The 15938-nt window shown below is 45.0% G+C and overlaps 1 long non-coding RNA gene across 1 annotated transcript in view; it reads right to left on the bottom strand.

The window, feature by feature from the left end:
- The window catches only part of LOC138365790 (uncharacterized), a 32187-nt gene that overhangs the window by 11331 nt on the left and 4918 nt on the right, over positions 1-15938 (bottom strand). The window contains exon 2 of the long non-coding RNA XR_011228998.1: positions 10192-10406. This is a non-coding gene — a long non-coding RNA (uncharacterized lncRNA). The remainder of the gene's footprint in view (positions 1-10191; positions 10407-15938) is intronic.

Genomic DNA, 15938 nt, shown 5'->3' on the forward strand with positions numbered 1-15938 from the left:
TCCCGGCACCACGACATGAGGGAGGCAGCTGGTGGCTAGCTCGGTCTTCTCTTGGCTGGTGGCGTGAGGTTAAGACCTACTCTGTGGCTGTATCCCTACTCTCCTTCCTTCTCCTCTTACTTATTTCCCTTACCTGAAGTTCCTGTATCCTTAAGCTAAGTACAGGGCATTAGTGAGTGTGCCTACTCTGGTAGTAACGATTGGTGAGACCTGGGGATAGTATTTTGCCAGTGTTTGGGTACCCCTAAGTGTTGTTTTGTATTAGGGTCCCACGTGGTTTCACTACCCTAAGCTGCATCCAGCTTCAGTGCTTATCCAGTAGTACTTTACCCTAGCTTGTTATTAGTGTAAACCTTGTATCCTGCCTACGTGGACCAAGGCTTTTAACGTAAGATAGTGTGGTAAAGTTATTATTATTATTGTTATTGGTGTGAGTGTATATGGGGGGTTGTTAACGGGTTAATAAATAAGTACATGAATTACAGAGTATCTCTTCTTCCAAGGTGGGAGCGCAGTGATCAACCCTTAGACGAACATATTTGGTCTTGTAGCAAGTTATTACTACTGTGGATAGTTTATTTTGGGGGCCGGGCCTTTTAGCTCTCCCATATTTGATACTCCTGTCTTCTAACTACCTATACCCCTTAATAGTACCAGTACCCCATAGAAGCCCCACTCATATCATTTGTAACAAGTGGTTGGCCAGTCCGGGAGGAACATTATAAGTGTAAAAAATTAGATTCTTGAGTGCCAAAATTAAAATTTTTTATTTCCGCAGAACGGTTGTGTGCTAGCCTAGGGTCCAGCTCATCTAGCAAAGGACATTCTTGCACTGACTGGACACCCAGCTGGATCCCTTCACGATTAAGGTTAGTGTGGCCTTGTGTTAGGGGCCGTGCAAATTTTTGTTTTTTTCCAATTTTTATTTTTTAATTTTTTCTTTGGCTGGGAGCTAAAATTATTAGTGATGTCTTCTGAAATGCAGAACCTGGCAAGGGAGCCTTCAGTGGTAGAGATAAAGAAACTTAAGTCTAATTTAGTATTGTTAGGCCAGGAATTTGGCCTAGAATTAAATGTCGCAGATAAAAAGTGGACTTTGGTGAATGAAATATTACAACATTGTATTGATGAACAACTATTGGCAAGTGATACACCTTTATGCCAGCCTAGCCAAGCAGAAAGTGCAACTCATAGGGAAAGTGAATTAGCTTTAGAGTTAGCAAAAATAAAATTAGAGGAGCAAAAACTCAAAACCGAGGAGGCTAGAATTAGAGCGAATGCCACTGGAACTCCACCTGCCGGGGATTCAAACCCCAGGCATTATGAGAAAAAGCATAATTTGCCTGAATTTTCAGAGTCTGACCCTGAAAGGTTTTTCAACCATTTTCAGAGAGTGGCCACGTCCATGAACTGGCCAAAGGAAGAGTGGGTGAAAATCCTACAGGGAAGACTTAGGGGTAAAGCACAAGATATTTTTATAAACATGCCTGACGACGAGTGTTTCGAATATGATAAAGTCAGGGAATGTATTTTGCGGGCATATGAAATTACTCCTGAAGCTCACCGCCAAGTTTATCGTAACCTTAGGCCTACTCACAACCAACCGCTCACTGAATTTGTGAATGATCAAATTCGATTATTTGATAGATGGATTCGCTCGGCGAAAGCCGAAACATACGAGGCTCTCAGGAACTTAATTTTAATGGAGCATTTTATAGATGTTATGCCAGAGAACGTATCACAATACATTAAAGGAAGGATAGAGTTAAATTCTAAAATAGGGGATTTGGCCAAGTTGGCAGAAAACTACCAATTGGCGGGCAAAAGGCCCAATAAAAATAATTATACCCCACAGAGTAGCAAACCTTATACCCACAGCCAGTCCAGACCAGCTCATTCTAACCCTTTACCTAATGCACCTTCTGTTTCAGACATAACTAACCCTGTTAAAGTGTCTAGCCCAACGGCACCTAAAGGTGAACCGAAGGGTAATTCTGTTAGTAATGTCTCTTCTCCCCGACGTTTTTGTGGTCACTGTAATCGTTCAAACCACAATATTAGCCGTTGTTGGCAACTGTACCCAGAAAAAAGACCCAATGCTCTAGTTGTGACACAGGGCTTGAGGCCTTCGGAAGGGTTAGGGAGTAAGACCTCCAACCCACAGTGGTTGGACTTGCTTACCCCATTCTTATCGAAAGGGAGACTACTTTTGTCTGAGGGTTCTTCCTGGAAGGACGTGGTGATCTTCCGAGACACCGGTGCCATCCAGACTTTAATTTTAGAGAGTGCATTGCAAGGTGCCAACACTCTCGACACTGGAGAGGTGGTACTGGTCGAGGGTGTCACTAGTGATACTCGGGCAGTACCCCTCCATAAGGTTACCCTGGAATCTGATTTCCACAAGGGTGTTTGTACAGTCGGAGTCACTTCATACCTACCTTTCCCTAATGTTGATGTAATAGTTGGTAATGATTTAGCAGGGGATAAGGTAGGGGACTCCAGACTGCCTATTATGTTGCCTACCCCTAAGGTTTGCCTGGATCCACCCGCCGCAGAGGATAATGTTGTGTACCCTGCGTGCGCGGTGACCAGGTCTATGGGACTTAAATGTAAGGGCAGCCCTGTGCTTGCCAAGGTGGTAAATCCCGAGGTCACGAGGAGTTTTCCGAGTGGTGAAAACCAAGTGGACCTCGCGGACACATTCATGGCCCGACTCGATGACGTGGCCGAGGACATTGTGGAGAGCCTGCCACTGCCGTCTACCGAGAGTAGTGGAGAGGTGGAGGAGAACAATGTTGAGCCTCGGCCAATGGCATCTGACCAAGGCCTAGATGCCTCCTTGAGTGAGTTACAGAAAGCTGACCCCACTCTTGCAGATTGTCATGAAACAGCCGTCTCTATGGAGGAAATTGTAGACGCAGCAACTGGGTACTACTACAATGATCGGATTTTGATGAGAAAATGGAGACCACAGGGGGCTCCCTTGTCAAATGAGTGGGAGGTAGTCCACCAGGTTATGTTGCCGACCTGCTATAGAGAAAGAGTTTTGGCAGCTGCTCATGATGATCCTATGGGGGGACATCAAGGTATTAATATTACGTATCACAAAATTTTAAAGTATTTTTTCTGGCCCAAGCTGAAAAGCGATGTGGCAAAATTTTGTAATGCGTGTATTGTTTGTCAACTGGTTGGGAAACCAAACCAGACTCCACCTAAAGCTCCTCTAAGGCCTATTGTCGTGCCAGAGGAACCATTTTCTCATGTGGTAATGGACTGTGTTGGACCATTACCTAGAACTAAGTCTGGTAATATTTACCTAATCACGATGATGTGTATCACTACTCGTTACCCAGAGGCTTTTGCTGTAAGGAACATCCGAGCAAAAACTGTTGTTGCTCGTATGTTGCAATTTTTTTCCACTTTTGGACTGCCTCGGGTCGTGCAAACTGACAATGGTACTAATTTTAAGTCTGATGTTTTCGAGCAATTTTGTAAGGAACATGGAATAACTCATAAGGTTTCCAGCCCATACCATCCACAGAGTCAGGGGGTAATTGAACGTTTCCATCTAACTCTGAAGCAGATGTTGAAGACATCGTGCGAGAGTTCCCACACCTTCTGGGATGAGAATTTACCGTATGTTTTGTTTGCGGCTAGAGAGGGATTACAAAGTTCACTGGGCTGTTCTCCTTTTGAGTTAGTCTTTGGCCATAAAGTTCGTGGACCCTTGCAAATGTTACAGGAGAATCTGTTAGGGAACGTAACGTTATCCGAAGGTTCGGCTTTCTTTGCGCAACACCACCAGAGACTCAAGGACTGCAAGGCGGCTGCATTAAAGTATCTTGGCAAGGCCCAAGAAAAGATGAAAGAACGTAACGATGCTAAATCTAAGTTACGGATATTTCAGCCTGGCGACCCTGTCCTGGTATTAAAGCCTCGACTAGGGAACACTATGTCCCACAAGTACGAAGGCCCCTACATTGTGACAGAAAAGACTGGGGACCTCACGTACAAAGTGAGGCACTCTGACAAACGTAACCAGGTAATGCTCATACATGTAAATCGACTGAAGAAGTTCCAGGGCCCCAGGCCCATTGCACTAACCAATGTTTCCATTTCCAGTGAGAGAGGGGATGATTGTTCTGGGGAGCCAACTAATCTCATTTTCAATAATTCTAGTTCTGTGAATGCTGTGGAGGAACTGTCCCATTTGCAGATGGCCCAACGTGAAGAGGTGCAGTCGTTGGTTGATGAATTCTCCAGTCTGTTCGGGGAGGTCCCGACCCAGACTGATGCCATTTGCCATGATGTCGAATTGACGGACTACACTCCCATTCGCCTTCAACCCTATCGGATGAGTCCAGAAAAGAAGGCCATCGTACGGAAGGAGGTCGACTTCTTGCTCCAGCACGGCCTCATCCGGCCGAGCCAGGGCTCTTGGTGCTCGCCCTGCCTTTTGGTCCCCAAACCAGACGGCTCCTGGCGATTATGCACCGACTATCGGCAGCTCAACAAGGTGACCATTGTGGATGCCTATCCGCTGCCCCTCCTCGAGGACTGCATTGACGAGTTGGGAAATGCCAAGTACGTTTCGAAATTCGACCTCTCGAGGGGGTATTATCAAATCCCACTCACTGAACGTGCTAAACAGCTCACCGCGTTTGTGACACCCGAGGGTGTTTTTGAGTATCAGGTGTTACCGTTCGGCTTGCGTAATGCCCCTGCCACGTTCCAGAGACTCATGAACTCTCTACTCGCTAAGGTGCCAAATTGTCGGGCGCATTTAGATGATATCGTGCTGTTTGACAGTAATTGGGCTGACCACATAGCTAGGTTACGCCAGTTGTTTGCCATCTTGAAAAGGGCAAATCTTACCTTAAATGCTAAAAAGTGTCATTTTGGCCAAGGCACAGTGACGTACCTCGGTTATGAAGTGGGCCAAGGAAAAGTGTTACCTCGGCAAGATAAAATCAATGCCATTCTGGAGTATCCAGTACTAAAGTCTAAAAAGGACGTTCAAAGATTTATCGGTATGTGTGCGTACTATCGACGTTTTTGTCAGAACTTTTCCAGTGTTGCCACTCCTCTCACAGACTTGTTGCGGAAAGCCGTTAAATTTAAGTGGTCATCAGACTGTGCAGAGGCATTTAAAAATTTGAAATTGATCTTAGCTTCCGCCCCAGTGCTTGCTAGTCCAAGGTTCGACCGACCGTTTAAAATTCATGTTGACGCGTCTGACTCGGGTGCTGGTGCAGTGTTGTTGCAAACTGGGGATGATCAGGTGGAACACCCAGTATATTATTACTCTGTGAAATTCGACAAGGCGCAACGCAATTATTCAGTGGTAGAAAAAGAGGCGTTGGCGCTAGTGTTAACATGTAAAAAGTTCGAAGTTTACCTCACAGGTAATATAGTGGAAGTGTACACGGACCATAACCCACTGGTCTTCCTGACTCAGATGAAGGGTAAGAATAAACGCATCCTCAGGTGGGCGTTGTACCTACAGGACTTCAATCTTTCCATTACCCACCTACCGGGCAGACTCAACGTGATAGCCGACGCTCTGTCCCGGTTGCCTGAATAACATTCATCTGAGCCACAGAAAGCCATTTACCAACTGTCATGCTTTAGTTAATTTTTTTTAGGTTCTCCTGTGACATTAAATATTCCGTGTCCAATTTATTTACTTCCCTGTTCTTTTATTTTTTTGTGTATGTTTTTTTTTTTCTTTCAGAGAACTCCTTTGTATTTTTTTTTTTTTTGCAAAGAAATTGCTTTTGATTGATTTTTTGTTTTTGTCATATGTTTTTCTTTTTGTTCTCTGTATACTCTTACAAAAAAATATGACTACTATTCTAGTAGTCACATTTTTTTTTCTCTGAAGGGGGGAGGAGTGTTACGACCCTGGGTTCTCCAGTGGAAACCAGAGGTCAAAATTGAGCTATTAAACTTCCTGGTAGCACAGTTGGGCATCTAGAATGTCAATTGTTTGTATCTTCCCTGCCAGACGTAAGACTATTATTGTTTCTCAAAGAGCATTTAAAGACTGAGCTGGGGGTTGATTATTAAATAATAACATAGGCACCAACTTTGCTTACTAATACTTTCTAATCATTCATAAAGTAACAATACGTTGCATAGGGGAAGATCTTTAATGTGCTTAGCTGCACGATCAATTAGGCTCCTCCCGGCACCACGACATGAGGGAGGCAGCTGGTGGCTAGCTCGGTCTTCTCTTGGCTGGTGGCGTGAGGTTAAGACCTACTCTGTGGCTGTATCCCTACTCTCCTTCCTTCTCCTCTTACTTATTTCCCTTACCTGAAGTTCCTGTATCCTTAAGCTAAGTACAGGGCATTAGTGAGTGTGCCTACTCTGGTAGTAACGATTGGTGAGACCTGGGGATAGTATTTTGCCAGTGTTTGGGTACCCCTAAGTGTTGTTTTGTATTAGGGTCCCACGTGGTTTCACTACCCTAAGCTGCATCCAGCTTCAGTGCTTATCCAGAAGTACTTTACCCTAGCTTGTTATTAGTGTAAACCTTGTATCCTGCCTACGTGGACCAAGGCTTTTAACGTAAGATAGTGTGGTAAAGTTATTATTATTATTGTTATTGGTGTGAGTGTATATGGGGGGTTGTTAACGGGTTAATAAATAAGTACATGAATTACAGAGTATCTCTTCTTCCTGTGTGGGAGCGCAGTGATCAACCCTTAGACGAACATATTTGGTCTTGTAGCAAGTTATTACTACTGTGGATAGTTTATTTTGGGGGCCGGGCCTTTTAGCTCTCCCATATTTGATACTCCTGTCTTCTAACTACCTATACCCCTTAATAGTACCAGTACCCCATAGAAGCCCCACTCATATCAGTTGTAACACTGTGGATGCCAGCATAAAGCCTGTGGCTGCCAGCATAAAGCCTGTGGTTGCCAGCATAAAGTCTGTGGATGCCAGCATAAAGCATGTGGATGCCAGCATAAAGCCTGTGGCTGCCAGCATAAAGCCTGTGGCTGCCTGCATAAAGCCTGTGGCTGCCAGCATAAAGCCTGTGGATGCCAGCATAAAGTCTGTGGCTGCCACCATAAAGCTTGTGGCTGCCACCATAAAGTCTGTGGCTGCCAGCATAAAGACTGTGGATGCCAGCATAAAGCATGTGGCTGCCAGCATAAAGCATGTGGCTGCCAGCATAAAGCCTGTGGCTGCCAGCATAAAACCTGTGGATGTCAGCATAAAGCCTGTGGATTCCAGCATAAAGCCTGTGGATGCCAGCATAAAGCCTGTGGATGCCAGCATAAAGCAAGTGGATGCCAGCATAAAGCATGTTGATGCCAGCATAAAGCCTGTGGCTGCCAGCATAAAGCCTGTGGATGCCAGCATAAAGCTTGTGGCTGCCAGCATAAAGCCTGTGGATGCCAGCATAAAGCCTGTGGCTGCCAGCATAAAGCCTGTGGATGCCAGCATAAAGCCTGTGGATGCCAGCATAAAGCCTGTGGATTCCAGCATAAAGCCTGTGGATGCCAGCATAAAGCCTGTGGCTGCCAGCATAAAACATGTGGATGCCAGCATAAAGCCTGTGGATGCCAGCATAAAGCCTGTGGCTGCCTGCATAAAGCAAGTGGATGCCAGCATAAAGCCTGTGGCTGCCAGCATAAAGCCTGTGGATGCCAGCATAAAGCCTGTGGCTGCCACCATAAAGTCTGTGGATGCCAGCATAAAGCCTGTGGATGCCAGCATAAAGCTTGTGGCTGCCAGCATAAAGCCTGTGGATGCCAGCATAAAGCCTGTGGATGCCAGCATAAAGCCTGTGGATGCCAGCATAAAACCTGTGGCTGCCAGCATAAAGCCTGTGGATGCCAGCATAAAACCTGTGGATGCCAGCATAAAGCCTGTGGATGCCAGCATAAAACCTGTGGCTGCCAGCAGAAAGCTTGTGGATGCCCACATAAAGCCTGTGGATGCCCACATAAAGCTTGTGGATGCCCACATAAAGCCTGTGGATGCCAGCATAAAGCCTGTGGATGCCAGCATAAAACCTATGGATGCCAGCATAAAGCCTGTGGATGCCAGCATAAAGCCTGTAGATGCCAGCATAAAGCCTGTGGATGCCACATGAGACCAGAAGACATGGCAGGATGTGCAGAATACCCCCGTTGAAAAGCAGAGGTGCAACAGGTACTCTGAGAGAGAACTCTATCAACATCAGAGGCCCGAGACTGTTCAACACGCTTCCACTACACATAAGGGGCATAACTGGCAAACCCCTCACAGTGTTCAAGAGAGAACTGGATAAGCACCTCCAAAGGATACCTGATCAACCAGGCTGTGACCCATACGTCAGGCTGCGAGCAGCCGCGTCTAACAGCCTGGTTGATCAGTCCAGCAACCAGGAGGCCTGGTCGACGACCGGGCCGCGGGGACACTAAGCCCCGGAAGCACCTCAAGGTAGCCTCAAGGTAGGTAGGTATGCCAGCATAAAGCCTGTGGATGCCAGCATAAAACCTATGGATGCCAGCATAAAGCCTGTGGATGCCAGCATAAAGCCTGTGGATGCCAGCATAAAGCCTGTGGACGCCAGCATAAAGCCTGTGGATGCCAGCATAAAGCCTGTGGATGCCAGCATAAAGCCTGTGGATGCCAGCATAAAGCCTGTGGATGCCAGCATAAAGCCTGTGGCTTCCAGCATAAAGCCTGTGGGTGCCAGCATAAAGCCTGTGGATGCCAACATAAAGCATGTGGCTTCCAGCATAAAGCCTGTATATGCCAGCATAAAGCCTGTGGATGCCAGCATTAAGCCTGTGGCTGCCAGCATAAAGCCTGTGGCTGCCAGCATAAAGCCTGTGGCTGCCAGCATAAAGCCTGTGGCTGCCAGCATAAAGCCTGTGGCTGCCAACATAAAGCCTTTGGATGCCAGCATAAAGCCTGTGGATGCCAGCATAAAGCATGTGGATGCCAGCATAAAGCATGTGGATGCCAGCATAAAGCATGTGGATGCCAGCATAATGCATGTGGATGCCAGCATAAAGCATGTGAATGCCAGCATAAAGCCTGTGGATGCCAGCATAAAGCCTCTGCATGCCAGCATAAAGCCTGTGGATGCCAGCATAAAGCATGTGGATGCCAGAATAAAGCCTCTGGATGCTAACATAAAGCCTCTGGATGCTAACATAAAGCCTCTGGATGCCAACATAAAGCCTCTGGATGCCCTCATAAAGCCTCTGGATGTCAGCATAAAGCCTCTGGATGCCAGCATAAAGCCTCTGGATGCCAGCATAATGCCTCTGGATGTCAGCATAAAGCCTCTGGATGCAAGCATAAAGCCTCTGGATGCCAGCATAAAGCCTGTGGCTGCCAGCATAAAGCCTGTGGCTGCAAGCATAAAGCCTGTGGCTGCCAGCATAAAGCCTGTGGCTGCCAGCATGAAGCCTGTGGCTGCCAGCATGAAGCCTCTAGCTGCCAGCATAAAGTCTCTAGCTGCCAGCATAAAGCCTCTGGATGCCAGCATAAAGCCTCTGGATGCCAGCATAAAGCCTCTGGATGCCAGTATAAAGCCTCTGGATGCCAGCATAAAGCCTCTGGATGCCAGCATAAAGCCTCTGGATGCCAGCATAAAGCCTCTGGATGCCAGTATAAAGCCTCTGGATGCCAGCATAAAGCCTCTGGATGCCAGCATAAAGCCTCTGGATGCCAGCATAAAGCCTCTGGATGCCAGCATAAAGCCTCTGGATGCCAGCATAAAGCCTCTGGATGCCAGCATAAAGCCTCTGGATGCCAGCATAAAGCCTGTGGCTGCCAGCATTAAGCCTGTGGCTGCCAGCATAAAGCCTGTGGCTTCCAGCATAAAGCCTCTAGCTGCCAGTATAAAGCCTCTGGATGCCAGCATAAAGCCTCTGGATGCCAGCATAAAGCCTCTGGATGCCAGCATAAAGCCTCTGGATGCCAGCATAAAGCCTCTGGATGCCAGCATAAAGCCTCTGGATGCCAGCATAAAGAATACAAATGTATACAAAGTTTGCAACACACTAAAGGGATCCTTGCCTTCCTCAACACTTCCTTGCTTACCTGCAGGAAAGACCTACAGGTGAGCAACAAATACATTTACAAAAATATAGCACTGAAGCAAACAGTTTATGTAAAGTTACAAAAAAATAATATTACACTCCTGTATGTGTTATGATATTTCCTGGCACACACCTGATTGTAGAGGGCCTTATGGAAGTCCACATCTCCTTTGTGGATGTTGTCGGTGAGTATATCCCGATGGAGCTGTTGAGCCAACTTGGCTATCTTGGCCAGTGTTGCCACATGCTCTTCCATAAACTTAGTACGCAGAAGTCTATTTGCGTCATGTATTGGCGAATACAAGCTTGCAGTCTGATAATGCCCCTAATGAAGATCACATTCTGACTCTGAAATAATATAAAATAGCAAATAATATTTTTAGCATAGGATGTGATCCTGGAAAATCAGATGGACAGTGAAAGTAAAATCATCCACATGAATATACTCTCACCCTATTTATTTTTACACTTAAGACTTATATTAGAGTAAATTTCTAGATTTACTTCGATTTATATGTCTTTTTTTAATTATTCATTTGAGCTCACTTTGTTTTCTTAGGTTCATACTAATTATAGGATTTTAATTAACCAGTACTAAGCTAATTATCTTTAAGACCATTTTGCTCTATGATTATTATTTTTCTTATTATTTTTTTTTTTACATTTATATTGTCAGTCTCTGATTTTTTGTTTTTTCTTTTACCTAACTTGTGTGGCCTTCCTGGCTATCTATTAAATCTTTATTTTACTTCTAATTTGTTACTATTTTATGTGTACAGTGGTACCTCGCATAACGAATTTAATCCGTTCCAACGCCGCTGTCGTCATGTGAAACCGGCGTCATGCAAAACAATTTTCCCCACCCAAAACAATGTAAATACAAATAATCCGTTCCACCCCCTAAAACAACAATATGACATTATACACTGGTAATATTATACTGTACAAGTTAAATAAATGTTTGTTTGACTGTTTCCATGTGTATATTCACTTTACCTTATGAAGAGTCGTTGCTGGCTTGAGGGAGCCGATCGGGAGGGAGGGAGGAGAGGGCTTATGGGGAGAAGGGAGACACCACCTCTGGGTCAGGCGGGCTCGCTCTCTTTGGGAATTTAACCCCACTAGGACCGGGTTGTGGTTCACGTCTCTTCCCACCCTGTCCACTGACCATATCGCGTGTCACTTGCTGTTGTCTTCGTTTGAGGATGTCCCTAAATCGAGACAGCACATTGTCATTAAACAGGTTCACGCACCGTGTTGTCACCGCCTTATCAGGGTGATGCTTTTCCGCAAATGCTGTCACCTTTTCGAACATGCCCAGCACGTCCCTGATCTCACTAGATGGGATAGCATCCTCGCAGACCTCCTCCTCCCCCGATGAGAGCTCCTGTACCTCCTGTTGCACCAGCTCTTTCTGCAGTTCCAGGAGTTCCTCGGTGGTCAGTTCATCACTGTGCTCCTCCACCAACTCCTGCACATCAGCAGCATCCACCTCCAGACCCAGTGTGTGTCCCAGAGCGACAATATCATCCACTAAAAGAGCCTCCGGGTCATCCACAGGTGCGGATGCAGATGCAGGTGCAGGACCGAAACCTTCGAAGTCTCGCTCAGGGACACCCTCAGGCCACAAGTTTCGCCATGCAGAGTGTAGGGTTCTCTGTGACACCCCTTCCCAGGCCTTATCTATCAAACGCAAGGCCCCCATGATATTGAACTGCTCCTTCCAGAATTGTCTGAGGGTCAGCTCTGTGGTGTCAATCACATGAACACATCTCTCCAACAAGGCCTTCATATAGAGCTTCTTAAAGTTAGCAATGACCTGCTGATCCATGGGTTGGAGGAGTGGCGTGGTGTTTGGAGGAAGAAACTTGATGGTGATAAACTGATTTTCAGGGAACAGATCATCTTGCAGTTGGCAAGGATGCGCAGGTGCATTATCGAGCACAAGCAAGGCCTTGAGTGGTAACTGCTTGTCGACGAGATAATTTCTCACTGTGGGGCCGAAAATGTCATTTACCCACTCACTAAAGAAGATCTGCGTGACCCAGGACCTCTTGTTCGACCTCCACATCACATTCAGCCGTGTCTTGTGACCCTTAAACGCCTTGAACACTCGTGGATTTTCTGAGTGATAGACGAGCAGCGGCTTGACCTTGCAATCGCCACATGCATTGGCACAGAGCACGAGAGTAAGGCGATCCTTCATCGGTTTGTGGCCAGGCAATGATTGTTCCTCTTGCGTGATGTAGGTCCTCTTCGTCAGTTTTTTTCAAAAAAGGCCGGTCTCGTCACAATTGAAAACTTGTTGTGGCAGAAACTGCTCCTGATCAACAAATTTCTGGAACTCTGGCACAAAAGCCTCAGCAGCACCTTTATCAGAGCTGGCAGCCTCCCCATGTCGCACAACACTGTGTATACCACTCCTTTTCTTAAAGTTCTCAAACCAGCCACGGCTTGCCCTAAATACCTCCTCATCTTCAGACGACGCACCTGGTATCTTCCCGACAAGGTCCACATACAGCATCCTAGCCTTAGCGCAAACGATAGCTTCAGAGACACAATCGCCATGCAATTGTTGTTCATTCATCCACACCAGCAGTAGCCGTTCCACATCTTCCAGGAGTTTTGGACGTTTGCTGGTGAGCTTGCTAACTCCTTTGGCCATGTCAAGCGTCTTATATTTATCCTTGCCCTTCAGTATGGTGGATATTGTTGAGGGAGCCCTGCCATACTCCCTGGCAAGATCAACCACACGAATACCACGCTCATGCTTTGCTATGATCTCTTTCTTCACTTCCACAGTGATTGCCTCTTTCTTCCCCTTGCAAACTCCTGCTTTCGCAGGCTGCTTCTTGGACGACATCGTGCGTTCAGAATTGTAGTCACAAAACCACAAAAAAAAAAAAACACGAATATCAGAATTGTGTGTGGAGCGATACAGACGGATACTGGTCGTGTGAGACACCAATACAACACTGTAGACAGTGGCGGCGTGACCCCACCATGTGGTGTTGACGTTACACAAACGAGCGTTCGTCATATGGGACGATTTCTCGCCGATCGGGCCAGTCGTTACCCAAAATATTCGCCTTGTGGGGCGATAGTTATGCAAGGTACCACTGTATTTGCTTCTATTCTTGTGTTTTTCTACATCGTGTATCTTGTATCGTGATCCCTCTGCATTTCCATGCACACTGATATTGATCCTAATCAAAATCTTCTGTCTCATATCTACACCAACCAGCACATTGATCATCATTATTCCAAGAACTTCACAGCACACCAGGCAAAAAACAAACTCCAAAATAGCACCTGTCTATCAGTTTACAACCAAAATGTTAGATCACTTGGTAAACATTTTGACAATATAAATGCATTACTCACAGCACTAGGTACTAACTTATCGTTCATTATTTTAACAGAAACTTGGCTAAATAAAGACTATACCCAACTCTACAACTTAGCTGGTTATAAAGCCATTCATAACTGTAGGCCTAATAAAAAAGGTGGTGGCACAGCTATATATTACCAAGATACTGTACATTTATCTGCAACAGTGTCATTAGTGATAGAGATGACTACTGTGAATATACTTTTGCTCAGTTTACAATTAAATCCCTTAAATCCTCTTTGACTATTGGAGCCATCTACAGATTTCCCAATACTAACATAGCTTCTTTCTCAGATAACCTAAGGAATCTTATTATAAACAACAATCTCAACAAAAACCACATCATTCTGGGAGGAGACTTCAATATTGACCTGGGTCAACAAAATTGCTCTTAAGTTGCCTATTTCCTTAACAGCATGAACTCCTGTATGCTAATCCCCACAATCACCAAACCTACCCGAGTCACTCAAACATCAGCCACTACCTTGGATCACATATGGACAAACATAACAGCTCCCCTTGTATCTGGTATAATCTACGACAGAACAACTGACCACTATCCTACCTTTCTCACAGCGAACATGGATATAACACCACCAAAAAGCAAGGAACTTTCATTTAGGTTACACAGTGAATCAGCTTTAGGCAATCTTACAGATGCACTTCACAATATTAACTGGGATTCTGAATTCAATAATACCCAGGATATAAATTCATTAGCTAACCTCTTCCTCTCCAAAACTCTAAGCCTCTACAACCTTCATTGTCCCCTTCTTACCAAGCAAGTAACTGACAAAAGATTAAACAATCCATGGCTCACAAGTGGCATTCTCAACTCAATATACAAGCAACATGAATATGAAAAGAAACTTAGGATTGGCCTAGTTTCAAAGGAAGTAGCTAAAAGGTACTCATCAATGCTTACTACAAGTATCATAAGAAAGGCAAAACTTGCATATTATGTGAATAGATTCAATGAAGCAAAAGGCAACATGAAAAGCACATGGAAAACAATCTCTAGTATCCTAGGAACTAAACAACACTCACATAACCAAATAAAACTCTATAAGGATGGGAATACACCGTCAACTGATTTAGAAATGGCAAATGAATTTAATACAGTAGCTTCTTTTCATCGGTTGGTGCTAATCTTGCAAGTAAAATCCCACAGACTCAAACACATATTAACACATATCTCTCAGGCAGCTATCCAAACTCTCTTCTCCTTTCACCAATCAGCCTGGCAGATGTTGTGTCCATCATACACTCTAAAAACCGTCTCCGTGGTGTAGTGGTAAGACACTCGCCTGGCGTTCCGCGAGCGCTATGTCATGGGTTCGTATCCTGGCCGGGGAGGATTTACTGGGCGCAATTCCTTAACTGTAGCCTCTGTTTAACGCAACAGTAAAATGTGTACTTGGATGAAAAAACGATTCTTCGCGGCAGGGGATCGTATTCCAGGGACCATAGGATTAAGGACTTGCCCGAAACGCTACGCGTACTAGTGGCTGTACAAGAATGTAACAACTCTTGTATATATCTCAAAAAAAAAAAAAAAAAAAAAAAAAAAAAACCAAGGCAGGGAACACCAGTGAAATTCCGTCCATTGTATACAAGAGCGCCTCCCATGCCCTTGCCCCACCCGTAGCTCTACTGTTCAACAAATCTATAGTGTCACACCTTCCCTGATATCCTCAAAAAAGCAAGAGTAACGCCAGTCCATAAAGGAGGCAATCCGGCGGACATAAACAATTATAGACCAATATCAAATCTACCCATTCTATCAAAAATATTTGAAAAAATTATTTACAAACAGCTCTATTCCTACCTCGTAAAATTCGACATACTCAGCCCCTGCCAGTTTGGCTTCCGGTCCCAAAAGAGCACCAACGATGCAATCATTAGTCTCCTTGACGTTATCTACTCAGCCCTTGACAAAAATGAGTTTCCGATTGGACTCTTCATTGACCTAAGAAAAGCCTTTGATACTGTTAATCACAACTACCTCTTACTCTACTCCAGCATTAAGGAATCCGAGGCCTTGCCCCCGACTACATCCGATCCTATCTTAGTGACAGACACCAATGTGTAACCATCAATGATACAACTTCTTCCAATCTACCAATTACCGTTGGAGTGCCACAGGACACCATCTTAGGACCTCTTCTATTTCTTATATATATATCAATGATCTGCCTAATGTCTCTAATATTCTTAAACCTATATTGTTTGATGATACTACTCTTTATCTATTCAGACCCCAACCCACATACACTAAATAATGTTGTGAATAATGAATTAAAAAAAGTCCACTTATGGATGTCAACTAACAAACATTAAACATAGAAAAGACCTACTACATCTTATTTGGAAGCAAATCATCAAATGAAATTCAGCTACAGATAGACAACATTAACATCTGTAATAAAAATGATGGCAAGTTTCTTGGCCTATTCCTAGACAAGAGACTTAACTTCAGCACCCACATT

This window comes from Procambarus clarkii, chromosome 18 (genome assembly GCF_040958095.1).
Source record: "Procambarus clarkii isolate CNS0578487 chromosome 18, FALCON_Pclarkii_2.0, whole genome shotgun sequence".
In the NCBI taxonomy this organism is placed as follows: Eukaryota; Metazoa; Arthropoda; class Malacostraca; order Decapoda; family Cambaridae; genus Procambarus; species Procambarus clarkii.